The sequence below is a fragment of the Phascolarctos cinereus genome, unplaced genomic scaffold, assembly GCF_003287225.1.
Source record: "Phascolarctos cinereus isolate Bilbo 61053 unplaced genomic scaffold, phaCin_HiC Scaffold_726;HRSCAF=1367, whole genome shotgun sequence".
Taxonomy (NCBI): domain Eukaryota; kingdom Metazoa; phylum Chordata; class Mammalia; order Diprotodontia; family Phascolarctidae; genus Phascolarctos; species Phascolarctos cinereus.
The window spans coordinates 89,399,469-89,407,237 of NW_027556098.1; the positions used below are offsets into that span (position 1 = coordinate 89,399,469).

Below are 7,769 nucleotides of genomic sequence, written 5' to 3' on the forward strand. Positions count from 1 at the left end.
TTCCACTTTGCCTTACAGTTCTGAACATAAAAACATTCCTTGTTCAACCTAATCCAGTATCAGTATTGAGATCAAATGCTATATTAAAAACAAAGGTTTAAAAAATATATAGTACAATTAGCAAAGTAGTAACTTAGGTCATTAAACTTAAGTAACTATATTAAACTTAAGTAACAACCTCATAGTTGTTATGTACATTTTAAACTACTTCAAAAGAACATAATTATCTTGAAAAAAAATTTCTATTTGTTTTCATTGTGTGTTGTAGAAAAAGTTCAGAATAGTAAAGTAACCATAAATAAATACAGCAAAGCAAATATGAAAAAAAGTCACTGAAAAGCAAAGAATGTTCACCTACTCCCAACTCACTGATTAGTCTTCCTCATCCTTTTGAATCTCACCTTACTAACTTTTCCTACCTCTCAGCTTTACCTTTTTCATGCTCTGTGGAAGCACTTGAAGAGATTACTCAGAAAATGCCACTGTGGCTTGGAGGAGATATTTAAATTTTGAAGTGCCGTTGTTCCTTTAGTTGGATAATTGCCACATTTCTTTAATGACTACCCATAATTAGAGGATACGTGTCTTCTGCTTATAGTTGTTTTGAGGCTTATGCTGGAGCTGAGGGTGAAGGGAGAGCACCCAGACTCCACTGCTGCTCTTCTTCCAATCACCCCAATGTCAAGTTCTCAGGGCTGACTCTCCCCTAGCACTCAGAAAGAACTCCAATCACTATTACCCAGAGCAGTCAGGTACCATCCTAGGTATTAAGAGTAAATGAGTGAGTTAATACTTTTTTTATCTTTAGAGCAAAGGCCACTGAAAAGCTGTTCTTTATGAACATTTTCTATTACTTTTTTTCTTGTTGAAAATTAAAAGGAAAGTCAGCATATGTCAAAAGTTGCAGCTGTATAATCTAAATCATTTCTCATAGTCAGAAATATTGTGTCCCCTTCAGAAGTACAATTTCTGCATTTCACTATTCAATTTCTTTATCTTCTTCCCTTAGTAACTACTGCTTTTGAATATATAATGGTCATTATATACTTACACCATTTCTATACATTTTTATGTTATCTCAATATTTATTATATTCATACTATAGAAAAGATACTAGTCTTTAATTATATACATTATTCCAATCCAACACTATTCATGCTATAGCTAATCTATTTCTTTTTCATTCAAGTATATTTTATTAAAACCAAAGCACCACAGTCTGCCAAAACAAAGCATTCCACACATAACAGTAACAAAGACTACTGTATCAGATGTCTTTCACAATAAAGTAAGTGATTTCTCTGTGAAGAAATAAATCTGTAATCTCATTGGCTAGCATTACTCAGGAATGAGATCCACCAGTATGTGAATCACGGCCCATTAATTTCACACCTAGTGTTATAAAGATGAAAGCTAGGTGCAATCAGTTTGTAAAAAGACATTAAATGTAAATTTACACAATGTCATGAAATGTTTAAAAATATTTACATGGTTATTTTAAAGGCGTTAATTTTTAAGCAGGAATTAGGTGGTTAAACTCATGGTGATGTTTGTAATTCAAACAGGTGATCAGATCACTCTATTTCATTTATAATGAATGCAGGACACATACAAAAAATGAATAAACCTTCAATTTCAACCTATAAACTTTTGATCACATGCAGCAACTTATTTTTCTGAATTCATAATATTAATTTGTGGGCTAGGCCTTAGAAAAAGGAAGACCCTTCCCCTACTTCCTTGTCCCACTAGCTTTATCATGAAATTTTGACTTGAAAGTTCAAGTTTGTCTGATAAAATAAGACTTTTAAATTCATTATCAGAGTAACTAATACTCATCCTTTTGACTGTGGGGACAATCTCATACTTATAGCTAATCTATTTCTGAAGCGAAGGGAAAATATTTACTGTCTTCCAATATTAGATATGCAACTGTGAACAAGAAAATACAGAAAAATAGTTATTTAAGGGATAATTTTTTGGAGCATTTTATTTTATTCAGTGAAAACGACAAAAATCTATTTGAATGGCTGGATGATGTAATAGCCACTTTTGCTGCTTGAAAGAGGCTCAAAATGAGCAATTTTCTTTGGAAAATGGTTATGTCAACCAACAAAAAATGAATTAATCATCAAAGTGTTAGCCTCAATCACAAGATGACTAGCAACTAAACTCTAAGACTACCACCCTTTATCTTCCACAATCCATTGGTTTTTGTCCAAGGCATTGATCTTAATGTCTTCTGTAGACTCAGTATCCACACTTGACAGTCACATTTTTAATGCCCATCTCCTTATTTCTGGCCCTGGGAGACAGCTGTCTCCAAGCCTCTCCTGAATTTGCTTCCTTTTTCATCTCCAAATCCCTCTCACTACTTCTTGATGGAGAGGAAAGAAGTGTAACTTGGCAGTTGCTTCTCTTTGCTCAAATGACATGTAGACTTGTAGCTCCAATACCACAGCAATTTCTAGAATTAAATATTTAAAAATCTATTGAAGATTTTCATGTTACTAGGAGCTAATGATATAATGTAATTTAGATTGTTGAAGAGTCAGAACTATATAATGAACTATGAGATGCCCATATCACATAGATTTGGTAGCAATAGAATGAACTGGAAGCTCTGTGAATTTTCATATATTTTAGAGGATATTATATTGTTAGAAAAATATTCAACAGAATCTAGGTTGTCCAGGTATGCAATTGAGTGGCTTCATACATTTTTGGTTTCGTATCCATTGCATAACTTAAAGTGATTTTCTATTTCCTCCATATTAACATTTCTATTTTCTCCAAATTAACACATGTTCTTGTTCCTCAGTTAAATTCTTTACTCGAATAAGGAATCCTCCTATGGTATCCTTATTGTTGAGTTGATTCTGTGTAAGAAAATAGTAAATATACGAATATACAAAAGAGGCATTTGCATGCAATAGCCTGTGCCCTCTTTAATAACTGTACAATTTGATCTTTACACTTCTGTCTAGGGAAAACACAAATAAAATCCAGTATTTATCATGCTAAGAAAATGGATCAGATAAGTGCCATGAAATATGTATAAAACAGTGAAAACAAATGACATTCTTAGGTTCTGTGATTACTGAGAGGATTTCCCCTGCCATAAGTGCTTTATTATATGTCTTAAAAAACATAGGAGCAGTGGCTTATCACAAGTCTCTCTGACTTTGCAATAATGATGGTATCAGAACACCACAAGATTCTCAGATGAGGTGGTTGAACGATGGGATGTCATACCCTTATGCTTCTTCTTGGTCTGGATAATTAAGAATTTTGTGGTGTGCTTGATGCAAATCTTGTTGCTGTTCGAAGTAAACCTTAAATGCTCCTTTTATGGCAACCAAAGCAATTCTACCCAAGACTGTCCTTTGTGGATTGAAGTTAACACTACTGAACATGTTTTGCAACTATTATAGCAATAATGGGAAAGACAAGAGCTGCCCACAAAAGTCGAGTAGCAGACATGATCTGACAGAAGATTTGCCTCAGCTGGAATGCGAGGAACAGGACATCCAATCCCTGGAAACATGCTGTTCGAAATCTATAGTTAAGTAGAGTATTTGGGCTACGATATAAGAACGTAGTCTTCTCAATGAATAATCTTGCATATCAGCATAACAGGAATAGTAGGAAGTCTAATTAAAAGAAATAAAGGATCAGCTCTTTCCATCACATCCAAACCTTCTTTATGGCCTACCACCTGCATTACTGTCACAGCTCCATAAATTATAGCAGTCTGATAGATAGAACCAACCATTATTTCTGCTGCAGCAAATGAACAAGCTTTTGATATCAGTCTATCTGCAAGATCCAAGACATAAACAACTGGACCCAACTTTAGAAATACTACTAAGTATTCTGCATTGCACTGAGGACATGCCACACATGCCGCACTGTTTCCTCTTTGTGTTTCACCTACCCAGCATTGTAGACAAGGTTGGTGAACCTATTTTGTAGGTCCTCTGCACCTGCATGGTCTCATCCATTCAGATGTTTGATCATCTTCATCAGTGGCAAAACATACCCAGCATTTTTTATTTTATAGTGTTGCAGATTCTATTCCCTTCCCTATTCTGGAAATCTAAACATCTGTTCTTATCCAGTATTGGGGCACATCTGTGTTACTCTAGCATTTTTCAAAGAGTGGTGACAGTGGTTCTGCAAGAACATTTTCCAGTTCTTCAGCACTCTGGGATCTGGTTCAGCTCTCCAGCAATGGTGTAGGCATCAGCCTGCCCTACAGTCCTAAGAGATCTGGGCAGCATTCTCTTATGATTTCTTTTTTTTTCTTTTTTGTTTTTTTAGTGAGGCAATTGGGGTTAAGTGACTTGCCCAGAGTCACACAGCTAGTGAGTGTTATGTGTCTGAGGCCGGATTTGAACTCAGGTCCTCCTGACTTCAGGGCTGGTGCTCTATCCACTGCGCCACCTAGCTGCCCCTCTTATGATTTCTTGAAATATGATATCTAAGCTTTTTTTTTTTTTGGTCATAGCTTTCAAATAGTTTAATGATCATTAAATATTCTCTCCTTGATCTCTTTTCCAAGTCATCTGTTTTTGAGATAACTATATTACCTTCTATTTTTTCCAGTCTTTTGACTTTGTTTTAATATTTCTTGTTGTCTCATGGAGTCATTGACCTCTTTTTGTCTATTCTAATTTTCAGAGCATTTGTTACTTAGGTGTTTTTTTTTAACCTCTTGTGCCAAGTTGTTAATTCCCTTTCAAATTCTTTCTTCTATAGCTCTCATTTCTTTTCCATTTTTCTCATTTCATTTATTTAAAAAATTAACTCTTTTTTTTAAAAAGTCTTGTTTCATTTCTTTCAGTTGAATTATCTCATTTTACAGATGAAGAACTGAGGATGAGAGAAATTATCTAACTTACCCAAGGTCACATACATAGTAAATAGCAGAGCTGGGATGGACTTCATTGATGAGGCCCTATTGAATTCTGAGGCTTCATGCCATCAATATATCTTCAAATAAGATTATCTGGAGGACCTAGCCATCTATAGGAAATCCTTCTTCCTTTTGGACCCTGTATAGGACATTGCCTCCCTGATGCCATCATAAGGACCAACAGATTTCTGTATCATCCCAAAGCACCAATCCTTCAGTACTGAGCCAGGGTACTAGGAACCAGCCTAGGAAACTTAGCTCAGCTTTGTTTATACTTCATTGTGTGTGGGGAAGTGCTGATTACCATATCTATATCTATCTATCTATCTATCTATCTATCTATCTATCTATATCTATCTATCTATCTAATCTCCTCCCTGATATTTCTTTTGAAATGAACTCTAAATACTTCCAAGAGTATATTATCTCTAGAATAAGTTCCTCGGGGTGTATTTTGTGAGGAAAATAGATTTTTATGGAGATGATGACAAATCAGTTCCATTTTTTTGTTTATTTGTTGCCCTTCCGCCAGTTTCATTTGGGATGACCTGGCAGTTGGGTGTTACGATAAGCTTTCGGTAGACTTGCTTTCGTTTCCTCTGTTTTTCACTATTTTATGAGGCAATACTACTCATAAATCTCCCCCCTTCCCTTTTGTGGTGTTTTACAAATGTGCTTATGTTTCAAATTGGCGTTGCCCTTTACTAACATATCTTTCTGCTTGGCAGAGATCTCAGTAAGGAGATCAAATATGTGTTGGCTAAGGCTGGTTCTAGTCTCTCATGACTTTCGCATCATGCCCAATGCTTTACACTGGTTAAACTTTTGCAGGAAATAGTGGAGCTCAATGTCAATTTCATTGCCTTTTTCCTTCTTCCATGTTTACACAGCATTCTTCAGAACCTGAAGAGGCTTTTAGGAGAGCAATAGCAATCAGAAGTCACAGGTGGATGGATTCATGATGGTGGAAGAAAGTCAGCCCTTCAAATATCTGAGGTGGGAATCACATCCCTCTCTTTGTTCTCTCCCACCATAAAAAAATCTTGTCGTTTCTTTTCTCCAGACTTATCCTTAGCTTCTCTAGTTCTATAAACTGATCTCTTTGCTATTCCATCGATATCCTCAGAAGCTCTCCAGTTTGTTAATATCCTCTTAAAAATGAACTAAATATCTGTGTGACCCTGGTCAAGTCACTTAACCCCATTGCCTAGGGGAAAAAAATGAACTGAATATAATAAAGGACAAAAGTGCATTTTCCCACATAGTGTCTGGGGACTCTGCCATATTTTATATACTGTTACTAAGAACTTGAAGAGGTTATTAAGAATGGAATGGGGATTAATGATAATGAAACAAAGACAGCCTGTGGAAAATGCTTAGTAAAATATTCAGGAAAAATTTTTCATTTTAATTTCTTGTGACTACATCATCAGTAGGGCAGCTAGATGGCACAGTAGGTATAGTACTGGGCCTGAAATCAGGAAGACTCATCTTTCTAAGTTCAAATCTGGCCTCTTACTGACTAGCTGTGTGATTCTGGGCAAGTCTCTTAATCCCTGTTTGCCTCAGGGCCTAATCTGTAAAATGAGCTGAAGAAGGAAATGGCAAATTTGTCCAGTATCTTTGCTGAGAAAACCCCAAATAACGTCATGAAGAGTCGAACACGGCTGAAACTACTGAACAACGACAAGAAGAACACTATTAGTACTGTAGAAATAGAATTAATTCAAGCTCTACCTGAAGTATAACTTCCTCTTATTTCTCTTCCCTCATAAGAACCACAAGGGTATGTTTTTCAGGAAACAGAGATAGAAAAGAGGCTCAGAGATAGTGAGGTCAAGCTGCTTTGGGCACTACATTTCCCAGATTCACTGTCTTTGGGAATTCTGAAGCTTAGGACTATGGGAAACTTTGTGACCATGTGCAGGGATGTTTTTTAGGAGCTTTTTCCTTCTCACCCTTCCTACCAATCATAGAAAATCTTCATAGTTCATTGCAGCTCTGGAATATACTATACTCATGTATAGACTAGGCCATACTATGTCAAGAAGAACCTGTTGGGAGCTAAACCAGAGGCTCATGGAGTGACAATTATTTGGCCACCAATCTCACCTTCTAGACAGACTTTAGACATGGGAAAATCCAAAAGGCCATCCAAAAACACACGCCATTCAAAGTAGCAAGTGAAGCATGAGAGTTCGTAATGGTCTTGGCATCAAATAGATAACAGGGAAGAGAACTGGAGAAAGACTAATCTAGGAGATAATAAATGGATATAACCTTAATAAATGGACATTTATTATAGTTGTCTTCTTCCAAGTGGCAAAGGGAAAATCAAAGTCAATATGAAAGAATGATGCTTTCTTGAAAGCCTAGCTCACCTCCTACATGAATCTTTTCCTGATCTCCCTAATTGTTAGCACCCTTTGCTTCTTGAAGTTATTTTGTCTGTATGTTGCATTGGCTACATACACACATGTTGCATCCCTAGCATAACATAAGCTCTTTGAGGTCAAGGACTGTTTAATTTTTGGTTTTGTGTTCCCTGTGCCTAGCACAGTGTCTTGCCCATAGTAGTTCTTAATAAATGTCCATTTATTATTACTTTCTAATAATAAATGACAAAAAGCAGTTATTTTATCCACCTGTACAAAAATCTACAGGACATTAAATATAAAAGAATAGTGACTTGTCCCAGGACCATTTCAATTTTAATTTCATCAAAAAAAGAAATGAAGAATGAAACTAGCACAATAACATATCAATATAGCATCTTTATGCAGTTTATAAAGTACTTGATGTATCTCTTATTTGATTCTCACACCAACCCTCTGAGATGGGCAATTCAAAT

General features: G+C 35.8%; 1 pseudogene; it reads right to left on the reverse strand.

The window, feature by feature from the left end:
• Positions 1–3,257: 3,257 nt before the first annotated feature.
• LOC110217480 (E3 ubiquitin-protein ligase MARCHF5 pseudogene) lies at positions 3,258–4,051 on the reverse strand (annotated as a pseudogene).
• Positions 4,052–7,769: the final 3,718 nt, after the last annotated feature.